This window comes from Eublepharis macularius, chromosome 1 (genome assembly GCF_028583425.1).
Source record: "Eublepharis macularius isolate TG4126 chromosome 1, MPM_Emac_v1.0, whole genome shotgun sequence".
NCBI classification, from domain to species: Eukaryota; Metazoa; Chordata; class Lepidosauria; order Squamata; family Eublepharidae; genus Eublepharis; species Eublepharis macularius.
The window spans coordinates 163,420,218-163,443,646 of record NC_072790.1 but is presented as its reverse complement, the minus strand read 5'-3'; positions in this window follow the sequence as shown (position 1 = coordinate 163,443,646).

The following is a 23,429-nucleotide window of genomic DNA, read 5'->3' as shown; positions in this document are numbered from 1 at the left end:
CTGAACTAACCATGGCGTGTCAGAATTATAAAGGGACCTGAAGGCTCAAAAGATTGAGGACCTTTGAAATATTTATTTGTTTATTTTGTTGGATTTATACTCCACTCTCCCTGCAAGCAAGCTCAGAACAGGCAATAACAAATCAAGTTCATAAAGGGATAAAACAGTAAAAGTATAAAGCAAGATAAAACCCTCAAAAATTGTTAATTGTTTGTCAAGTAGAGTATGAGATGGGATTTTTCAAAGAGACTATGGAGGGGTGCTCTGGGTCAGTGGTCATCAGAGTGTGCAAAAGTAAGCAAGAAACTCAGGCAGGGTGTGATGCATTAGGGGAATATGGAAGCCTGGAAGGCTGCTGAATGGGACAGGGGAACAAGAAGGGGGACAAAGGGGGGATTTATGCTTGAAAATAGAGGAGATGGCTGATATTAACGGCATGAAAGTAAAAGTAAACTGAGGAGCTGACAGGAAGGATAAATACACAGATGGAACTGGTGATACCTACACATCATCCAGAAATATCAGCTAAAATGTAAAGTGTTTTTCCTTGTCTATCGTTTAAGACTCTGGTTGCAAACGAATATTTCTACTCCTAGGGGGTTACTGTTCCACTCAGGGGGTTGTCATTCAGGGCCAAGCTACACATGACGAATGACACTTGAATGGCAAGTGGATTGAGTGGAGGGCAAGTGAACAGGGAGAAATACACTTGCCGTTCAAGTGTCATTCGTCATGTGTAGCTTGGCCCTCAGATAACAGAGCCCTTCTTCTACACCCAGGGAGTTTCGTTCCCATCCCAGAAGGCTTCTGCTACACTCAGAGGCTGTCATTGCACTCGGGGGCATGCCATTTCAACCATAGCATGCTTCTGCTAGATCCAGGGGTGTCATTCCACTCCGAAGCCAGTCCCAGCCAGTCCCAGCCAGTTGCCTAGTGACTCCCAGAATAGTCACTGTAGAGGACATTTGTTTCTTAAATGTACAGTTGCTGCTTCTATTACTTTGGGGGGTTTTAACCACTCGGTGTATTTTTTTTTCAGATTTTTCTGCAAACCTGGGGCATGTCACAGGTTAGTAGAAAGATGTGACCTTTCTATTAATGTTTTCAGTTTCTGGATTTAAGCAGATGCGGCCAAATTTAGAATTAGGTATATTGATGAATACATACATACTCTAGACTTGTTGTAAAGGTCTCCCATGTTTAGTGAGGACAAAGGAAAATGCTATGTGGTGCTCTGTTTTCATAAATGACAACGGGATCTTCATGGCCTCATTGGATAACAGCCAGTGGGTTGGATACTACCAGGTCTTTGTTTGCCAAAAGAAGGCCACCAAAAAGAATATGCTGTGTATGATGGGATCCACATGGATAAAAGCCATATTGGATGGGGTCTGCAGCAAGGAGGGGAATTGTGGAAAATTGAGCAGAAAGGCAGTGGTAGGTTGGGTGTGTGCTAATAAAGTCTAAGAAAACACAGCACAGATAGTATAGAATGAAAGGATTAAACATGGAATAAATGTTCTCATGATATATTTTCTTTTGAGTGGGGGAGACATCAACTTTATAAACCACTTTATAAACATTCCAGCTGATGCAAACGGACACCACAAGGATATGCAAATGTTACTTCGAATCCAGCTGTAGTGAACTGGACAAATAAACCTGTCAACGTTTCTTACAATTAAAGTATCAGACAAGTACCTTAATCTAATACAAAGCAATGTGGCAGCTTAGCACTTAACCCAATTTATTACCAGAAGTGTACTTCTGAGCCACCTTCCATTTGTGTTCACAGCTAACAGGTCACTAGAGGATTTCTTAAGGATTTATTGATAAACAGTAGTTAATATAAAAGACAAAATCTACTAATAGGATTCAAGAAGACTTCAGTTCTTAAGCCTTCAAAACAATCTGAGTATCTTTGGCCGAAACAGGAGAAGTTTCAAAAAACAGTTAATAAGGCTGAACATTTTCTAGTACAGAAAGCACAAATAGTAGCATATTATATAATTGAAGTTTAAAGGCCATCCTTTTCTTCCTTAATAGACTTCTATGCACATAAAAAGTAATTAATCAGTTATGGGAAAAAGTCATTTCACTGCCCGGCTTCAGAAGCATTAAACCATAGCCTACCAATGCTAATGAAATCAAAAGAAGAAGGATTAGGAGACATCAAAATAGAGCTGAGAAGCCTGGGTGAGAGTTTTGATTGTGCCAGATTAAAAGCAATCATCTACTGGTTTTCTGAACTGAGTGCCTGTTTATTCAGAAGGCACATGAACCACTGATCACAGAACAAAGAGATTCTTAACTCTGTCAATCCTTTTTTTGCTGAAGTATATTTTCAATTGTATTCATACCCAGGGCAGTATCGTCTTAGTTCTACCTATCCAAGAATTGGCATTAAGGCAAGTTAAAAATCACTGAACTTCATCACCTGTATCACTAAGTTCTCACTGCTCCTAGCGACTGCTCCTGCTCACAAGCTGCATTGCTCATATAGACTGCAGAAAATCTCACTGCTATCCAATGTCACATGCCTCCACTTTCCTCTTTCCAGCTTTCACCAGAAATATTTAATGGCTGAATGTTTTTATTGTGTTAAGATTCAGGGGCAGAACAATGTGAAGCTGCCACTGTTTGCTGATTTGCTGCCCTCATCAATCCTCTCACCAAACTGGCACCTAGGTTTTCATCTAGAAAGTGTGCTTTATATATGCTTTAAAATTATTTTGGGAACTAATAATGTGATAGCCACCCTCACCTGGATAGCCCAGGTGAGCCTGATCTTGTCAGATCTCTGAAGCTAAGCAGGGTCAGCCTTGGTTAGTAATTGGATAGGAAATCTCCAACGAGGCAGGCAATGGCAAACCACCTCTGTTAGTCTCTTGCCATGAAAATTCCGCCAGGGTTCGCCATAAGTCAGGTATGACTTGAGGGAACACTCCACCACCAATGTGATGACCACAGTGTTGTCTTAATCAGATTGTGTCATAGAATCATAGAGTTGGAAGGGGCCATGCAGACCATCTAGTCCAACCCCCTGCCCAGTGCAGGATCAGCCTAAAGCATCCCTGACAAATATTCATCTAGCCTCTTCTTGAAAACTGCCAGTGAAGGGGAACTCACCACCTCCCAAGGCAGCTGATTCCACTTTTGAACTACTCTGACTGTGAAAAAGTTTTTCCTAATATCCAGCCGGTACCTTTGTGCATGTAATTTTAACCCGTTGTTTCAGGTCCTCTCCTCTGCTGCCAACAGGAACAGCTCCTTGCCCTCCTCCAAATGACAGCCTTTCAAATATTTAAATTTATTTATTTATTTTATCACATTTCTAGACCGCCCTCCACGTTAGATGGGCTCAGGGAGGTTTAACAACAGTTTAAAACAGTAAAAATATTATAAAAATGTTAAAACATTATACCAAAACAATTAAAATTGGCTGGTATAAAATATTAAAATACAGCATTTTCCTGTATGGGTGGTGGAAGGTCTTCAGTGGTATGGCTGGCAAGAGGACAGCATAGCCCCCACCAAATGCCTGGCGGAACATCTCCATCTTGCAGGCCCAGCGAAAAGATAACAAATCCTGCTGGGCCCTAGTTTCCTCAGACAGAGAGTTCCACCAGGTTGGAGCCAGGACCAAAAAGGCCCTGGCTCTGGTAGAGGCCAGGCGGACCTCCCTCGGGCCAGGGACCATCAGCAAGTGCTTAGTGGCTGATCGAAGCGACTTCCAGGGAACATATGGGGAGAGGCGGTCCCGAAGGTATGCTGGGCCCAGTCTGCATAGGGCTTTATAGGTCAACACCTTGAACCGGACCCGGTACTCAACCGGTAACCAGTGCAGCTGACGGAGGATAGGTGTTATATGAGCCATGACTGGTGCTCTGGCAACCACCCGTGCAGCTGCATTCTGAACCAGCTGCAGTTTCCGGATCAAGCCCAAGGGAAGCCCTGCCCAGAGCTAGTTGCAGTAGTCTAATCTGGAGGTGACCGTTGCCTGGATCACTACCGTAAGGTCATGGGTCAATAAGTAAGGGACAAGTTGTCAAGCCTGTCTTAGACAGAAAAATGAGGATCGAACAACTGCTGCGACCTGTGCCTCCATAGCCAAGGAAGCATCCAGGACCACCCCCAGGCTCCTCACTCTCGACACTGGCGTAAGTGACGCTCCATTGAGAGCGGGGAGCCGGAGTCCTGCACCCATGGACCCTAGACCCACATGCAGGACCTCCGTCTTCAAGGGATTCAGTCTCATCCGACTCTGCTTCAACCATCCAGTCACAGCTCTGAAGGCATGTTCCAGGACATCTGGGGCAGAGCCAGGCCGGCCATCCATCATCAGATACAATTGGGTGTCATCTGCATATTGATGGCACCCAAGTCTGAAACTCCGTACCAGCTGGGCGAGGGGGCGCATATATATGTTAAATAGCAGGAGGGAGAGTATTGCCCCTTGAGGGACACCACACACCAATGGGTGGCGGGATGACAACTTCTCCCCTGGGAAGAAGGCTATGACCTCCTGTGATTTCGACGCTATGGCTCCTTTGATACAACCCAGGACTGAATTGGCCTTTTTTGCCACCGCAGCACACTGACTGCTCATATTTAGTTTACAGTCCACTCTTACCCCAAGATCTCTTTCACATATACTACTGCCCAGAAGTGTATCTCTCATCCAGTATTTGTGCTTCCCATTTTTGTGGCCCAGATGTAATACTGTGCACTTGTCTTTGTTGAATTGCTGAATTGAAGCGTCATGGGAAGGTTTTCCTCTTGCCCAGCCTTATTTTTACTGAGGAGTGTTTCTCAATCTTTTTAAGCCTAGACCCCACATCTAATATTTTACCCCTACGAAAAGATGTCCATTTGTTGAGCTAGTAAGAACTAGGGGTGTGCATAATAGGAAATCTAGTCAAAATTACACACAGAACTCAGTGGTTTGGCTCATTAAAACAGCTTTGGGAATGCTTAACCAAATCTGGAAAATGAGGCTGTAACAACTCCACCCCCTGCCAAAAAGGCTGTGTGTTTCATTTTGGTACTTACCATATAGAGGCCGTGCATGTAGACCAGGCAGTCAAGGATCATCTGGCAGCATCTTTTTTCCTTAACGGCAAGTTTGATTGCACTCTTCATGCAACCAATTGGCTCCAAAGGGGAATGACTGAGCCTTTAGCAATAACTCCATTGGGGAAAAGGGAATGTGTACGCTGTGCATGAGTGCAATTTTTTTCAGTGCTTCCTGGACAATGGCATTGGCATTTAGTGGCCTGTAGGGATCAAAGGTTTGGTTTGGGGAGGGGAGCAGCAGATGGTATGGTGCCATCGGCACCAGCCTCTCTACCGCCATCCCTTTTGGTGCACTTTTAAGCATAATACAAGGAAAGGCTGGTGAGAGGTCTCCTGCAGCCTCTGAGCCCCTGGCTGCTGCAAAGGCTCATGTTATGCAGATTAAGGAGAAAATTGGAAAGAAAAAGCAATTATTAAAAGAGAGCCAGGACGTTCCAGGTTTGTGGAGCTAGTTCATGCCTATTCAGTGACCTGCTGCTGCTGCTGTCCTTCACTTAGGTGCCATGGTGCCCCAGGGCCACTCACTGTGTCAGAAAGAGCAATGACAGGGAGTTACCAGGCATGTGTATTGCACACTTGCACATGCACACAAACCAAAATCTTTCCAGATCAGTATTCCACATGGAATGACCGAACTGATCAGACTTTTTATTTTCACGTACAGCAACAGGACTCTATTTTTAAGCAGTGCCCACCAATGTTGCTTCTTTGTTTTCATTCAACTCTGGATTAATGGTTTTACAGTGCAATCCTAAGAAGAGTTATTCCAGTCTAAGCCTTTTTACTAGTAAAAGAGGGGGGAAAGCAGGTCGTTCTCCCTATACTTCCCTTCCTATGAAGGAAAACCAACATCTAGTCCTTCCTTTCTCTGCACTTTATGTGCAGTGCAAGGACATTCCAGTGGCCAGTGGTTTTAAACAGGGAGTCTCAGGCTGGTGCAAAGCAGATTAGGGTGAAGAGGATTTGCCCCTCATCATGGAAATGAAACTACAAGGCACAGGGATAACATGTTATATAGCATACATTTCATTTCATCTCTAAAAGCTCCATCATAATTATATTATTTTCCACTAAGCTATTATCACTATAAGTCTGCTTTCTTTAATTCTAGTACTTCTCTACTCTCCTCATTCATTTGATTGTGTTTTGCTAACATATAGTTGTATCTCTATTTTATACATTTAACCCATGTATAATACGGGTTCCATTTTTGTTTCCCATCATGTCTGTTTTTCTCTTTTATTAATTCTGTCAGTGTGTCCATTTCTGCCGTCTCTAAGATTTTCTCTATCAATTCTTCTTTTGGTTGTTGAGGGTTTTCCGGGCTGTATTGCCGTGGTCTTGGCATTGTAGTTCCTGACGTTTCGCCAGCAGCTGTGGCTGGCATCTTCAGAGGTGTAGCACCAAAAGACAGAGATCTCTCAGTGTCACAGTGTGGAAAAGATGTTGGCAGGTCATTTATATCTACTCAGGAGGGGTGGGGTTGAGCTGAGTCATCCTGTAAGATGGTTGTTGGGGGTTTTCCGGGCTGTATTGCCGTGGTCTTGGCATTGTAGTTCCTGACGTTTCGCCAGCAGCTGTGGCTGGCATCTTCAGAGGTGTAGCACCAAAAGACAGAGATCTCTCAGTGTCACAGTGTGGAAAAGATGTAGGTCATTTGTATCTACTCAGGAGGGGTGGGGTTGAGCTGAGTCATTCTGTAAGAGTTTCCCAGGGTGTGGAATGCTAATGGCGGGAGGCTTCACTGAATCCTGAGGAGGTTCTTTTGCATATGGATTGGTGCTTGATGTGCTAATCTTCTCTGCAGGGCTATTGTCGGGTGTGGAGTGTTTTGTTGGCCTGGTGTTTTTCAGAACTGGAGCCCATGCTCTGTTCATTCTTAAGGTTTCTTCTTTCCTGTTGAAGTTTTGCTTATGCTTGTGAATTTCAATGGCTTCCCTGTGCAGTCTGACAAAGTAGTTGGAAGTGTTGTCCAGTATTTTGGTGTCCTGGAATAAGATACTGTGCCCTGTTTGAGTTAGGCTATGTTCAGCCACTGCTGATTTTTCAGGCTGTCCAAGTCTGCAGTGTCTTTCATGTTCTTTTATTCTTGTCTGGATGCTACGCTTTGTGGTCCCGATGTAAACTTGTCCACAGCTGCAGGGTATACGGTATACTCCTGCAGAGGTGAGGGGGTCTCTGCTGTCTTTTGCTGATCGTAGCATCTGTTGTATTTTTCGGGTGGGTCTGAATACTGCTTGAAGGTTATGCTTTTCCATAAGCTTTCCCATCTGATCAGTAATTCCTTTGATATATGGCAAAAACACTTTTCCTGTAGGTGACTGTTTTTCCTTGGTTGTTTGATTCATCCTGGGTTTGATTGCTCTTCGGATTTCATTTCTGGAGTAGCCATTTGCCTGAAGTGCGTGGTTTAGATGATTAATTTCCTCATTGAGAAAGCGCGGCTCACATATCCGTCTTGCACGATCCACTAATGTTTTCATTATGCCTCTTTTCTGTCGGGGGTGGTGATTGGAGTTTTTGTGTAAGTACCGATCAGTGTGAGTTGGTTTCCTGTAGAATAAGAGTTTCTACTCAGATGTGCTAATCTTCTCTGCAGGGCTATTGTCGAGTATAGAGTGTTTTGTTAGCCTGGTGTTTTTCAGAACTGGAAACCATGCTCTGTTCATTCTTAAGGGTTCTTCTTTCCTGTTGAAGTTTTGCTTATGCTTGTGAATTTCAATGGCTTCCCTGTGCAGTCTGACAAAGTAGTTGGAAGTATTGTCCAGTATTTTGGTGTCCTGGAATAAGATACCGTGCCCTGTTTGAGTTAGGCTATGTTCAGCCACTGCTGATTTTTCAGGTTGTCCAAGTCTGCAGTGTCTTTCATGTTCTTTTATTCTTGTCTGGATGCTACGCTTTGTGGTCCCGATGTACACTTGTCCACAGCTGTGTCAGGTCCAGTGTTTATCTAAACTGTACTGACTCCATTTTCTAATGCTTCTAGTGTTTGAGTGTTTTCTTCCCAGGTGCACCAGTTCCCAGGCAGCATTCCCACCGGAGGAGACTGTTTTGTCTAACACCGTTCCACCAAGCATTGGCCTTGAAGGAGAGCAGCTTCCCAGGACTGAGAGATGTTGTTTTGAGAACTGTGGGGGGAGGCTGATCCAGATGGGTATTGTTACTCTGTATCTTATGCTTGCTCTTCATTGGTAACAATGATCATGTACCATCCTGATTCTCCTATTCAGGACAGTGGACTATAATGGACCTTTTCTGCAGTAAAGTTTCCTTTTCCAAACAATGGACTTGTGTTTGCTTCTAAAGGGAACCCTGTAGTGAGTGCCTTATTTAGCCACAGTCTGACATTTTGTTACCAATCATGTCTGAGTCGGGCCCAGCGGAATCCAAGGTTGTCCCGGACAGGGATCCTTTGTTTGATCCGTATGCGTCTCCCGACAATCAACCTGTGCAACCCGTGCAAGCCCAAGACTCCCAGGAGCTGGGAGCAGCCGGGAACGGAACCGGAGCCTCCACTTCCACCCCGCCTCTCATCGAACTCAGTACTCGGGACGAGACCGAAGCCGACCTCGGGGCAAGGCCGAAAGCGACCGCTCTCCCCTTGATTTCGGTACCCACCCCGTCGGAGTGGGGAGCCAGACCCCGAGAAACCAGAGAGCGTCGGGCAGGTGGACTCCATCCACGAGTTTCGATGGAAGGGCGCCGAAGCCTAGGAACCGTCCCGGAGCTAGACAGCAGCCAACCATGGCGATATTGGAATAGGACGTTCGAGCAGACGGAGGGGGACACGTCTCGCCGCGGCGCCCTGAGTTGGGATTACTCCGAACTTGCTCCATGGAAAGAGCCAACGGAGGTCCCTGAACAAAGTTGGGAGCAGATACAAGGTCGCACCTATGCGGTGGATACCAGCATCTCGGCCGTGACGGGTATGGCCAAGGGAATTCTAGCCGCGAGATCGAGAGTCGTCCAAGGGGACCCTCCTCCTTGGGGCCCCTTTTCCCCGGTGAGTGCAACGAATGAAGGTTCCATAAGTGAGCAACCGGGGCCAAGTCGAATGCAACAGTTAGAAGCTAAACTGATGGATATGGAAGAAAGTTTGGCTCATGCCATCCATTTAATTTCGGCAATGGGAGCAGGGGAAAGACTGTCCCCTGAAGAGATGGCGATACAGATAGCTACCCTCCAAAGTGTCATCTCCTATCCGGTGGAGGATGTCCAGCAGCGGCCGTCACCTACCGGCGAAGGGGGCACCTATCCTGGCGAATCGGGAGAGCAACCCAAGGAACTTCCCGCACAGCAGGAAATTCCACCGAGAAGGGATGACCCGGTTGAGCCACCCGGAGAGACCCCCACCGAACCTCCTAACCAGGGAGGGGATGCGCCGCCAGACGAGACTCCCGTTGAGAGGCCTACGGAAGGGGAAGAAAAGCCAAGTGATACACCGGTGATACCCCCTCTTACTTCTCCTATAACGGTCCGGCCGGACCAAGCGGGAGCACACGCGGCTCCATCCGAGGAGGGAGCCCCTCGTCAACCGCGAGACACTGTCCCCGTCGGGCAACCTACGGGGGACGGTCTAACAGCGCCAAGAGGCCAGCCGCTGCTTCCCAGATTAACAACGCCCGGAGGGGCAAGCCCGCGCGGCCTTCCACCTGTTCAACCCTCGCCGCTGCGGCCCCTCTCACCTCGACCGCAGCTCATACCGTTGCAGCAGCCCCAGGACCAGCCTGTTTTACCACCCCCGAACCAACCGGGACGGCCTGCACCACTACGACACCTCCAACCCCCTCCTCAGCGGCCGATCTCCATTCAACCACACCAACCTCCTCCACCTCGACAGCTACCGCCAACGCCTCCCGTGTTACCAGCCAGACCGAGACTGCCGCCTCCTGCTCGCCCGCCATTGCAGCCTCCGGCCCAACCAAGACCAACCCCGACAGCGCAACCACGGCAACCTCCGCCAGCACCGCCAGTCCAACCTCCGCCCGCACAGCCAGCCCAACCCCAGCCGGCACCGCCGGTTCAACCGCCGCCAGTACAGCTGGCACCGTTGCCCCGACCGAGACTCCAGTTACCTCCTCCTGTGCCTCAGGTGCAACTAAGACTGCCGATGGACTTTTACCCAGCGCCTGCTCCGAGACAAGAACTCCCGATGGGCTGGGTGAAGCTGGAAGCCACCTTCGATGGGGATCCCTCCAAATTGGGATTTTTCTTAGTACAAGTGGTACAGTTTTTCAACCGATGGGGGCACCTTTTCGGCAGTGAGGCCAGTCAAATCGAACATCTTGGATCTCGTTTACAGGGCAAAGCAGCAGATTGGTATGTAGGACTATACAATGTCGGGGCCCCAGAACTCGATACTCTCCAGGGGTTAGTGGATGCTATCCGAGCGCAATATGAAGACCCCTTAGAAGAAACCAGGGCCCGAACAGAATTGCAAGCCATCAAACAAGGCAGCATGTCAGCCAGAGACTATGTCACAAAATTCCGGCAATTAGCAGCCAAGTGCCCTAGGTGTGAGGAGTCCACCAAGATTATTCTGTTCAAACAAGGCCTTAACCCGAGACTTTTGGACAGAGCCCTCATGCAAGACAATCCCCCCACGTTGTTAGGGTGGATCCAACTTGTTTGCGAAGTAGAGAATCGCATTTTGGAAGTCCGTTTGGTTGAACAACAACAACAAATGGGACAAAGAAGACCATTGACCTTACAGAGGAGAACACGGGGAGCTAGCTACGCCACCCGTGGAGCGAGAGATGCTAGATGGCAACAAGGGCTGTGTTTGCAATGCGGACAGGCTGGTCACTTTGCAGCACAATGCCCTTACCGGCCTGTGCAAAGACCTCCGCTCCAATTACGGCGTCCAACCCTTGCTCTGTTTCCTACGCTCCAACGCCCGACTCCAGCACCACGAGCAAATAGAGGCCGCGGCGCTTCCCAAAGGCCAGCCTCGGAGAGAGGGCTGGAAGCGGAAGAAGTCATGGAATACGATCCCGCTTCCCCAACTGCAGAAGCCAATCCAGAAAGTCCCCAGTCGGGAAACGAAATGGATCTGTCGTGAAAGGACCCAAACGACAGATCCGCCCTAAGCCCGTCCCTGCACGGAACCGGCCGCCTGGGTCCATCTTATTCATGCCAGTGACTCTAATCAATCCAGAGAGGAAGATGCACATTCGGGTGCAAGCTCTTATTGACTCGGGCTGCTCAAGAGACATCATCGCCCCTGCTCTAGTCAATGGACTAGTCCTACCAACTCGGGATCTACAAAATCCAGTAATCTTTGAGCAAATGGATGGTACCAACATGAATCCTGTAACAACTGAAACCATCCCAGTGATCACAGGCATGGGACAACATTGGGAAAAGAGGTCCTTTGTCATCAGCTCTACTGCCAAGTACCCGTTAATTCTAGGCAGCAAATGGCTATGTGATCACAATCCCTACATAGACTGGGCACAAGGATGTATTACCTTCAGTCATACCAACTGCAAACATCACCGTTGGAATCAAAACTGGGGCGAAGATCCAACTCATACAGAAAAGGCCCTTCTCACCCAAGAAGAAGTCAACCAAATACCCGAACCGTACTGGCCTTTTCTAAATGCTTTCTCTGAAGAGGAAGCAGATACCCTACCCCCGCACCGACGAACGGACTGTGCGGTAGAAATTTTACCCGGAGCCTCACTGCCCAAAGGACGACTTTATCCCATGAGTCTCCATGAACGCGAAGAGCTCCGGAAATTCATTGACACCAACCTCCAACGAGGGTTCATCCGCCCAGCCGCTAGCCCCCACGCCGCTCCAGTCCTCTTCGTGAAAAAGAAGGATGGGGGACTTCGTCTGTGCACAGATTTCCGAGGCTTGAATGCAGTGTCCACCAACAACGCCTATCCTATACCGCTCATCCGAGACCTTCTCAACGTCGTGGCCCAAGGTAAGATCTTTACGAAATTAGATCTAAAAGATGCTTACTTCCACGTTCGTATCAAGGCAGGGGATGAGTGGAAAACCGCTTTCAATACGCCCCTCGGACAATATGAATACTTAGTTATGCCTTTTGGTTTGACGGGAGCCCCGTCTGTATTCATGTCCATGATAAACGAAGTTCTACACGAATTTCTGTACAAAGGGGTGGTGGTGTACCTTGATGATGTGTTAATTTACTCGGACACTGAGGAGGAACATATTCAAACGGTACGAAAAGTCTTAGCCACCCTAATGAAGAATAAGCTACCCATCAAACTGTCCAAATGTGAATTCCATAGAACCGAACTCACTTACCTCGGGTATTGTATCTCCCAAGAAGGTCTGAAAATGGATCCAGCCAAAATACAGGCGATCCAGGACTGGCAGACACCCACCACCCGTAAAGAACTACAATCCTTCCTGGGTTTTGCCAACTTCTATAGAGACTTCATAGCAAATTTCGCCCAAATCACGCTCCCTTTAACAGACTTGCTGAAGACCAAAGATAAAGGGGACCAAGCTAAAAAACCCTCTGCCAAACTGCAATGGACCCCCGATTGCCAAACGGCCTTCGATTGTCTAAAAAGGCAATTTGTAACAGAACCCATCCTCTCCCACCCCAACGAACAATCCCCTTTCATAGTACAGGTCGACGCCAGCGATACGGCGATAGGGGGAGTTTTACTGCAGAAGGGGGAGGATGGTAGGCTGCGGCCTTGTGCTTTCTTGTCTAGGAAATTTTCGGAGGCGGAAAGGAATTGGAATGTGTGGGAGAAGGAGGCCTTTGCAGTAAAAGCGGCCCTTACTAACTGGAGACATTGGCTGGAGGGGGCGCGATACCCTTTCGAGGTCTGGACGGATCATAAAAATCTGGAGGCCCTCCGAAGCCCACGCAGGCTGAATGCCAAGCAATTGCGATGGGCGGAATTCTTTTCCAAATTCAACTTCACTCTAAATTATCTCCCGGGCAAAACTAACTTTTTGGCAGACGCCCTATCGCGCATGCCCCAACATAAGAGCAAACGGGAGGAGACTGTCGACACTGTCTTCTCGCCTACGCAACTTGGGGGCGTGGTGACTACTCGCAGCCGTGCCAAGCAGCCCCTCCCGGCCAACCAAGAGTGGAAATCGAAACTTAAAACTGAAGTGGAGAAGGAGGGGGATAGGGCTCCGCGAAGCAAACTGACCCAATCCCCACAAGGGGATTGGTTAGCCGGGAGCAAGTTTTATGTCCCAGACAGCCTCAGACTGGAAATTTTGCAGCGCTGTCATGATGCTCCCACTGCTGGACACTATGGGTATCTAAAAACTTTGCACCTAATCCAAAGACAATTCTGGTGGCCGGGCATGCGCAAAGACATTTCCCAATACGTTAGTTCCTGTCCTGTCTGCCTCAGCGCCAAAACCAGGAAAGGGAAGCCTCCGGGTCTCCTGCAACCATTGGAAACGCCAAACAGACCCTGGGAAGTAATATCTATGGACTTTATCACTGATCTACCTATCTCAAAAGGACATAATTGTATTTTAGTTGTGGTAGATCTGTTCTCCAAACAAGCTCATTTTATCCCCTGTACTACTATACCCTCCGCTCGAAAACTAGCAGATTTGTTTCTAAAACACATCGTAAAATTACATTCTTTTCCGTCCAAGGTGATTTCGGATCGCGGCGGACAGTTCGTTGCCAACTTCTGGCGGGAGCTTTTGAAAATGTTGAATATTGAACAAGGCATCAGTTCAAGCCACCACCCACAAACCGACGGGCAATCCGAAAAAACAAACCAAATATTAGAACAGTTTCTTCGTTGCTACATCAATTTTCAACAAGATAATTGGGTGGACCTTCTCCCTCTGGCCGAGTTCTCATATAACAACAGTGTACACGCTTCGACGGGGGAGGCCCCCTTCAAAATTGTCTACGGAACTCACTTCAATCCCTTCCCGTTGGATGCACCCCCTCTCCATTCCTCTAAATTGCCAGATGTATCTTCGTGGTGGGGGGAGGCGGCGCAGCAATGGACTCTTATTAAAAAACACCTTGAAAAAGCCAAACTGGATTACAAAAAATACGCAGACCGCCATCGTGTGGCCGAATGGGAATTACAACCCGGAGATCATGTGTATATTTCCACAAAAAATCTAAAACTCGCTCAGACAAGCCGCAAACTCGCTCTGAAATTCCTAGGACCTTTTCCTGTGCGCAAGATAATAAATAAAGTGACTGTTGCTGTAACTTTGCCCAAGAACCTGCGCCATGTGCATGATACGTTCCATGTCAGTCTTCTAAAGAGAGCTCCCATCGACAACAAATGGCACGTCAAAGCTCCACCCATTCCAACTTTGATTGACGACCAAATACACTATGAGGTACAACAAATCTTGGACTCTAAACTCAAACGAAATCAGCTTTTTTACCTCATTAGATGGAAGGACTTTGATTCTGGTTACGATGAATGGGTGAACTCTGCACATGTTCATGCTCCTAGATTAACCAAAGCTTTTCATACTCGCTACCCATATAAGCCAGGGGGGGATCTGTTTTAAGGGGGGCAGAATGTCAGGTCCAGTGTATATCTAAACTGTACTGACTCCATTTTCTAATGCTTCTAGTGTTTGAGTGTTTTCTTCCCAGGTGCACCAGTTCCCAGGCAGCATTCCCACCGGAGGAGACTGTTTTGTCTAACACCGTTCCACCAAGCATTGGCCTTGAAGGAGAGCAGCTTCCCAGGACTGAGAGATGTTGTTTTGAGAACTGTGGGGGGAGGCTGATCCAGATGGGTATTGTTACTCTGTATCTTATGCTTGCTCTTCATTGGTAACAATGATCATGTACCATCCTGATTCTCCTATTCAGGACAGTGGACTATAATGGACCTTTTCTGCAGTAAAGTTTCCTTTTCCAAACAATGGACTTGTGTTTGCTTCTAAAGGGAACCCTGTAGTGAGTGCCTTATTTAGCCACAGTCTGCAGGGTATATGGTATGCTCCTGCAGAGGTGAGGGGGTCTCTACTGTCTTTTGCTGATCGTAGCATCTGTTGTATTTTTCAGGTGGGTCTGAATACTGCTTGAAGGTTATGCTTTTTCATAAGCTTCCCCATCTGATCCCCATCAATCTTTCATTCCTTTGATATATGGCAAAAACACTTTTCCTGTAGGAGACTGTTTTTCCTTGGTTGTTTGATTCATCCTGGGTTTGATTGCTCTTCGGATTTTATTTCTGGAGTAGCCATTTGCCTGAAGTGCCTGGTTTTGTTGGTATATCTGTGTTTTTCCAGTATCTGGCATATACTATTCTTGCTGCTGTTATTATATGGATTATCAAATATCTATTTTCCCTATTTAACTCCTCTGGTATTATATTTAGTAGGAGCATTTCCGGTTTAAAGGGTATATTTGTTTCTAGCACCTCTTGCAGCAATTCATGTATCCCTTTCCAATATTTCTTTCCTTTTTTACATAGCCACCATATATGGAAAAAGGTGCCAGTTTTCTCTTTACACTTCCAGCACTTATTAGGTACTTCAAGATACATCTTTGCTAATTTTTCTGGTGCCACATACCACCTATAAAACATTTTTTATAGATTTTCTTTAAAGGTGGTTGATTTTGTTATTTTGATGTTTGCTCTCCATGTCTGTAGCCATTGCTATTTTTGTAATCGTCCACATTCTAGCTATACTTTCTGTTTGTCTATCCATCTCTTGCAAGGAAATTTTTCTTTCAATAGTTGTTTCAATCTTTCATAGCAACAACTGATAGCTGATGGTGTCAGGATCTTTCTTATTCCTATAAAATCAGCTAGTATTATTCCTATAAAATCAGCTAGTTATTTTTTTAACTTCTCAGTTCTATGCACTCAATGCGGTATAGTGGTCAGATTGTCAGACTAGTTGCTGGGAGAGCCAGGGTTGAATCCCCACTTTGCTGTTGACATTGGAGGGGTGACCTTGAACTAGTCACACACACCCAACTTAACCTACCTCACGGGGCTGATGTGAGGATAAAATGGAGGAGAAGATAATATTGTAAGATTCTTTGGGTCCACACTGAGGAGAAAGAAGTAGTATAAATGAAGTAAATAAATAAATATGTAAAATCAAATATGATATCCTATATAAGTAAGGAACTGCTAAATCATATCTTTGAATTCCCAGTTATGTCAGTGCTATGATTCATTGTGTGATGTGTTCTGAATTGTTACTGACATTTGTGTTGATTTCAGTGGGTAACAATCACACATGTAACATTTTTATCCCAACCAATTGGAAAAAAATCCTCAAGAATTCCTCACCAAAATAATCTTCCATCCCAATTTTCAGAGAGGCAGAAGCATCCCACTAGAGAGAAAATCCTGGGCTTTCAACAGCTAAGAGCTCAACATAGTGAAGTAAACCAAGAAAAGCAAATGTTGCCTCCCCTCTCCTCCATGTTCTCTGTGCTTTGCACATTGATGGGAAGACTCCTACAGAGTCTACTTTAGAAGCCTTGCCCTCCAGCATACAAAGCAGGCAAGCTGCCTATTGAAAGGGCACATATAATGACCAGCTAATGGCTGCCCCTTAGTAGCATGGTAGGACTCGCTTCCTTTCAAGCAACTCCTTTCCCTCTTTCTTTGAAAGTGCTAGGAAGCAGACTTGAAAGGAGGAAGGAACTGGCCAAGACCTCTGTGACATACACACGAGTCCTGCTTTCTCCTGCCCGTAAAACAAATGGACCTGGCCATTCTGATGTTGTCAATGGTTCCTCCACCTGCTATGGAAGGGAGAATTTTAAATGCCTATAAAACAAGGGTCCTGTCTCCTTTCAGAGAGAATCCTTTGTATAAAAATTATATTCTCTGAGAATTTATTCTCAATATGTTATAGGAAAACATATCCAGAACTTTGTTTCCCATTGAAATCAATAAAACCAAATGTTAAATAGATATTGAAGTTAAGGTAATCAAGTTTTTTAAAGTCAAAAGACCTTCCCCCCCAAAAAAGAAACTCAAAAGACCCCTAAACTCAAATCCAAGTTTCATAGCTCACAGTGATACTATCTCTCTGAAGTTCCCCTTTCTTTCCAAACAGCCCCCTCAGGGTTTTGGAATGAGATGGAAAGTTAGTAAAGTTCATGCCAACCAAAACTGACTACATGATCAAACTGTTAGTTTCATCGAAACTCAAGGCTTGGGACTAAGTTGCACACCTGAGGGAAGAATTTCTTTTCAGATGCCAACACTAATTACACACACACACACACTTATAAACAGTTTGATTTTACTTAAAATTGAGATTTCCTCAAACTATCATATATGTAAGTTGCTTCTATATCCTATTGTTTGGACTCTTTGTGAAGGGATGTGACAACTCTATTTGCCCTTGAGTACCAGATTCTCTAAGGAAATGGCCAATGCCAGTCCCTCTTTGGGCATCAGTGCCAGTCCCAGGTAGCCTTCTTCCTTTGCTCCCTCCCAGGCTTAGGATAAGATAAGTAGATAGGGGAACACAGGTGATTAGAAATGGGAAGAAGAAAGTGTTCCTATTAGGGGTGTGCAGCAAAGAAGTTTCCATTTCAGTTTCAGTTCTGGGGATTTCAGAATAATTCTATTCCATTACTGGTTTGTTCCAGGTTGACAATGCCGGCTCAAAAATAGTTTGATTGTTGTTGTTTTTTCATGAGTTTCAGCCCATTGTGCGCACATTGGCTGCGCATGCACAAACACACATTCTTCTCTTTGGGAGGGTTAGGAAATGAGGTTCTGGGGCAGGTTTTTTTGCATGCACTGGCACCAAAATTGCATAGAACACAAGCCTCTGTTTAAACCATCAACCCAACAAGTTTGAGAGAGGTCCATGTTTATGGACCCCAAGGAATACTTGGGGAAGGCATGTGTGTTGTTCTGCACAGTGTGTTGTTCTGCACAGTGCATATGCACACACAGGCTGTTCTTCTTATGAGGGAGTTGGAAAAACAAGGCCCTATTAATGCTTAATCAAACTGCATTGTCTATAACCCTTTGATCCAATGAGTTTTTCCTCGAGCACATTAAAACTCACAGAACAATAGCGGGAAACGTACTGGCAAAGCGGCACTGGCATGGCACATCCACACAGCCTGCAAACAGGAAAGTATTTCATTGCCAACCAGCATAAAGGAGCAAAATTTTAGGAGTACTCTCAGTTTGACTAAAGAATATCACCATTTTATCGTTCAAATTGGAGGAGAAGAGCACTCCATTGCCAACCTGTGCAGCTCAGTCAGATTTTTTAAAAACATAATAAATTATCTTTGGGTCTTGTTGTTTCCTGTTAATGCCATTTCCCCCTGCCCTTTGTAGTTGCATTCTCTTTTTGTTTACCCTTTTCAAAGACATTCGTTTAAAACTTCTGTATGGTTGTACTTAGGAGTTTAGTTAAAGAAAACAACAGTTGTATTGTAGTAATTGTTAAAAGTTTTTTTTTTAAATAATTCTTATCTTTAATGTGTGTGAAAGTTTGCTTCCTAAGCCCCATAGAACCCATACAAGGAGAAGTTACATCTGCAAAGGGCAATAAGGGCAGATGGGCTAGGAGAGGCCCAAACACAAGAAAATAAAGATCCAAAAAGAAAATGACTTAGAGCCAGAAATAATTGATCCCAAGGGATCGAGAAGGAAGAAGCAGACTGGCTCCAAAGGGACTGGGCAAAGAAACTGCCATGGAAGTGTAGGCTACAAAGGACTCATAGCACAGAAGGAAAAGTACAATTCTTTTAGGGTTACCTTTATACCTTTACAGTTAATGTGCTATGTAAATGAGGCTAATGAACATAGATATTTTGTGCATGCCTCTTTTCCCATGGGGAACCTTTACTTAATTTAGAGCAAGACTGGATGTAACCATATTCAGTGCTTTTTTTCTAAAAAAAAAATGTTTAGGAGTACTCTCAGTTTGACTAAAGAATATCACCATTTTATCGTTCAAATTGGAAAAAATAAATGCAGTCAATGGACAAAATTACCAAGAACATGCATTACCTCATATTACACAGCTCACAAAAACTTCCAGATTGGCATGAAGTTGTGTTCACTAACAGCTTCCTAATTCTTCTGCTTGCTTTTGGTGTCCTTCGCCAGATGTCATCCTTTCAAAACCCATGAATTTACAAACACTGAAGGCTTAAACAAACGCAAAGGAGTTTCGATATAGACAAACTCTTTGCACTCTTTGCACAAAATGTACACAAATACACAAATTGGTCACCACCATCGGGGGTAGCAACAACACTGACCAATCACCGTGCTAGATTCCAACTACCAGAGCTCCAAGTGGCTTAGAGAAGACTTGTTTGTATTTGTCTGCACCCTAACGATCACCGATTATGCCAGCAATCTCAGTGGCGTGTTCAATGCTCAAAGACGTTCCATTTTTTGTAAGACAAACAGTGCTCCTAGTGAGTTTAAATATAACTAAACATCTTTGTTGCCAACATACGCTATATAAAACTTAACAAATAAATATCCATAATTTAAGCACTAGTAATTAACATGACATTTTTAACAAGGTCTAACTACTCAGTAGGAGTTTATCTGCATCAGCAGACAATACCCAATGGCCTAGTTTATAGTCTTACAATATGCAAACATCAGTGTACTTTTGCTATTGGGATGGCTTCTGAAACCTACCTCTACAGTTTGATGTGCAAAAGACAAAATGTTGACTAAGGCTGTAGGTTCTTCCTCTTGGTAGGACCCAGGAAGAATAATTACCCCTTTAAATTAATGGTGGTGTCAGAGTGTGATCAACTTTGATCTTATAAATCAAAAGAGAGTTCCCAGTTCACTTTTAGATTTAGTGACATGTAAACCCGTTTACAGTGCAATCCTATGCAGAGTTACTCTACACTAGAGTAACTCTGCATAGGATTGTACTGTTAAAGGGTTTACATAAAAATAAGACATCTAACTACCTAAGGTTGCCAGATTAATTTCTGTGCTCTTATGAGAAATGTACTGCACTGACACGATAGGAGTGGTGGTGGTTTAGTTCCAGTGCACAGCTGTGCTATACAGACTTCTTCCTGTATTGCTTGAAAAAGTGGATGGGGATTGAAGTGGTTCCCCTTCCTTTTTGGCTGCCTCTTGGGCTGATCTTTCTCCCCCGACCTTCATTGTCTATTCTGTTGGGCAAGGAGAGTCTTGCAAAGCATGCCTTATTTCCCACTACTCCCATGTACATGTTGCTGGACTACACTACCTCCTGGGGGTGTCAACTATGGAAGCAAACATTATTCATGCCACTTGTGCTTGAGAGAAAAAGACAGCAAATAAAATTGTGGCTATGATATTACACTTCCTACTTGGGGAAGCTAAGTTGGATCTTGGAAAGGAGTATGGAAGTTTCTACCTAGCTTCCTCTCCAGGCGAGAAGGGTAGCAACAACAATCAGCCTCAAGCCGTGTCAGCTGGTTCAGTAGAGCAGAGCAGACTCAGTAAGCAAGGGCCAATTTTTCTATTTTTTAAGACCCTTGTGCCTTCTCTGAGCCCACATCAATTTCTCTGCTTCTCCTTGTATGTGCATGTGATGCTCCCCTTTATACCCAACTTTCCATGTTCTCACTGTGTCCATTGTGTCACCTTGCCCTTTACATTTGTGACCACTATAACAACTATATGTTCTCTTTGTACTGTCTCTGCCAATTAATTTTGTGTTGTCATCTCTTCCAGTGTGCAGTATATGTTTGTGTGTGAAAGAGAGAATGAAAGAGAAATAATGAAGGGGCTACTTTTTTTACCTAGTTACTAAGAAATAGTCCCACTAAGGCAGCAATACTGAACAGCACTCTGTCTTGAAATTAAGTTGCACAGAAGTTAGTACAACTTAACCTCATGATAAGTAAATATGCATGAGGTTGGGCTGTGCATTCAATGAGGCTTATGCCCTGGTATGTGTGCCTAGGCAAGCTGTAGTCCACTTCTTTTAACCCCAGACTATTTCTTCTCTTGATTTCAGTGAGATTTTCCCTAGATATATGGGTAAATAGGATTAGAACTTCTCGGAGAGTTTGCCTACTTTTGTCATCATCTGCAGTTACAAGTTGTTTGTTGAAAAAGGATTGAATGAAGCCCAAAGGAAGAACTTAACTCAACTTCTTTCAAGAATATGATACAATGATTTTCTTGAAATTATTAATGCATTTCTGGTTTGTACTTGTCCATATTTGGATGCTTTTATTCATGATTTTCGTATAACAACTGTTTGTGGCAAAATAATGGGACAAAAACCCATATAGGCAATAAGAATGTAATTTGATCTGGTTATCCAATTCTTCCAAGGCTTTTGTTAAAAAATGTGTCCGCTTTGATCCAGAGTCACATGTAATGTCCTAAGTGCACTTAGTGCTCATCATGCACCATCCTCATTAATTTGAACATGGGGGCAGTTTCTACACACACACACAAACACACAAAGGATGGATTTGCTAGTTTCACTTAATGGGGGCTATACAAAGAATCACTAGTTTAGGAGTTAGTCTTTCCAAATGAGGCATGGTATCATTTGGCTTCCACACTCCTATTTTTCTCCATGCCTGTCAGGTTTTTACAAAAAACTAGAATTTCAACATTCAAGTAACTGCCCTCTAAATTTCTGCTCCCCTACTATCTGGTCCCTCCTTTTATTCATTTAAAACTTAGCTATCCACAATCAGTAAAAAGCGGGACACAAGCTTTCATCAACTGGTTGGTAGAATGTAAGCTTTCTGCTCCCTAAAGGGCTCTCATTTGAACCATACTTGAACAATGTATTTAATTGTAATTACCGCCTATGGCCGAGGAAGAGGAGCGGGAAGGGATCGCGCGGCAAAATAACAGCACACACACACATTGGCTGGGTAAAAAATGGCCACAACTTTATTAACATAACAACAGCAACAGGAGTATTGGCGCGGCATGTGGATTGGATCCGCCGGACTGCATCGGCTGACCCGCCTGCCAGCCGATGACCCCCCGCCCCCCTCAGGTGCCCACTGAGGGGGGGGGACCAGAGGAGTGGCATTTTAAAGGGGGGAGGTCACCTGGTGTAAACCCTTGGTGATCCCCCTGCTACCTGGGAGGGAGAATGCCCCGGCAGCCCCCGAGCTGGGCGTGCCTTCATACTCCCTCCCAAGATTCCTTATGGGAATCCCCTGCCTGGGGACCCTGTGCCCGAGGGCCCGGCTCCCCAACAAATGGGATCCGATCCAATGCCCAACCGCCCAAAGTTGTGACGGATAAACATAAAGAAACAGGGAGAGGAGGGTGGGTGCACGCTCGCCGCCGATGAAGTGGGTGGGGGCGGGTCCGGCAGCCGGCTAAATACCCGGCCGCCGGACCTTGGAGGGAACCGCCGCCGAAGCCGCGTGGCTGGCCCCGCCCACCGCCGGCTCGACTCCAGGCTGCCGCGATTGGCTGGCCCGGAGTTTGAACTGATTGGTCACTGGCCCGCCCGGAGCATGCCGGGCGAGCCAGCGAGCAAGCGGCCGACGCGGTTCCCGCTCCTCCGCCCGCCGGCGGCAACAGGAGGCGCAGGTAAGTCTGGGCCCCCCATTTACCGCCTATGGCCGAGGAAGAGGAGCGGGAAGGGATCGCGCGGCAAAATAACAGCACACACACACATTGGCTGGGTAAAAAATGGCCACAACTTTATTAACATAACAACAGCAACAGGAGTATTGGCGCGGCATGTGGATCGGATCCCCCGGACTGCATCGGCTGACCCGCCTGCCAGCCGATGACCTCCCGCCCCCCTCAGGCGCCCACTGAGGGGGGGACCAGAGGAGTGGCATTGTAAAGGGGGGAGGTCACCTGGTGTACACCCTTGGTGATCCCCCTGCCACCTGGGAGGGAGAATGCCCCGGCAGCCCCCGAGCTGGGCGTGCCTTCATACTCCCTCCCAAGATTCCTTATGGGAATCCCCTGCCTGGGGAGCCTGCGCCCGAGGGCCCGGCTCCCAAACAAATGGGATCTGATCCAATGCCCAACCGCCACCAGAGCCACAAGTGGCTCCCGCCAACACTCCTACCGCTGTAGCCATTCCAGCAGGCCATCCCGCAGGTCCTGCAACCAGATGTCATTGCCCCAGCTGGACAGATGAACGCCGTCCGGACGAAACAGGGGGGGCACGCGATGTGAAATGTCCCAGTGAGTGATCAGGGAGCCTCCAGCTGCCGCCACGTGTTGGCCCATGGCATGCGCCAGCTTCTGCCTAACAGTTTCCATCTTCCCGGGGGAGCGGGCCCCCCGCCAGCAACACCTCTGGAGTAGGTCTGACCAAAAGATGGCAGTCTGAGGGAAGAGACCCTGCAGGAATCCCAAGTCGGCGCACATGGCTCGCCTGAGTTCCGGGCCCTCTCGCTTGCCCAGATCGTTCTCGCCCAGTTGTATGACCAA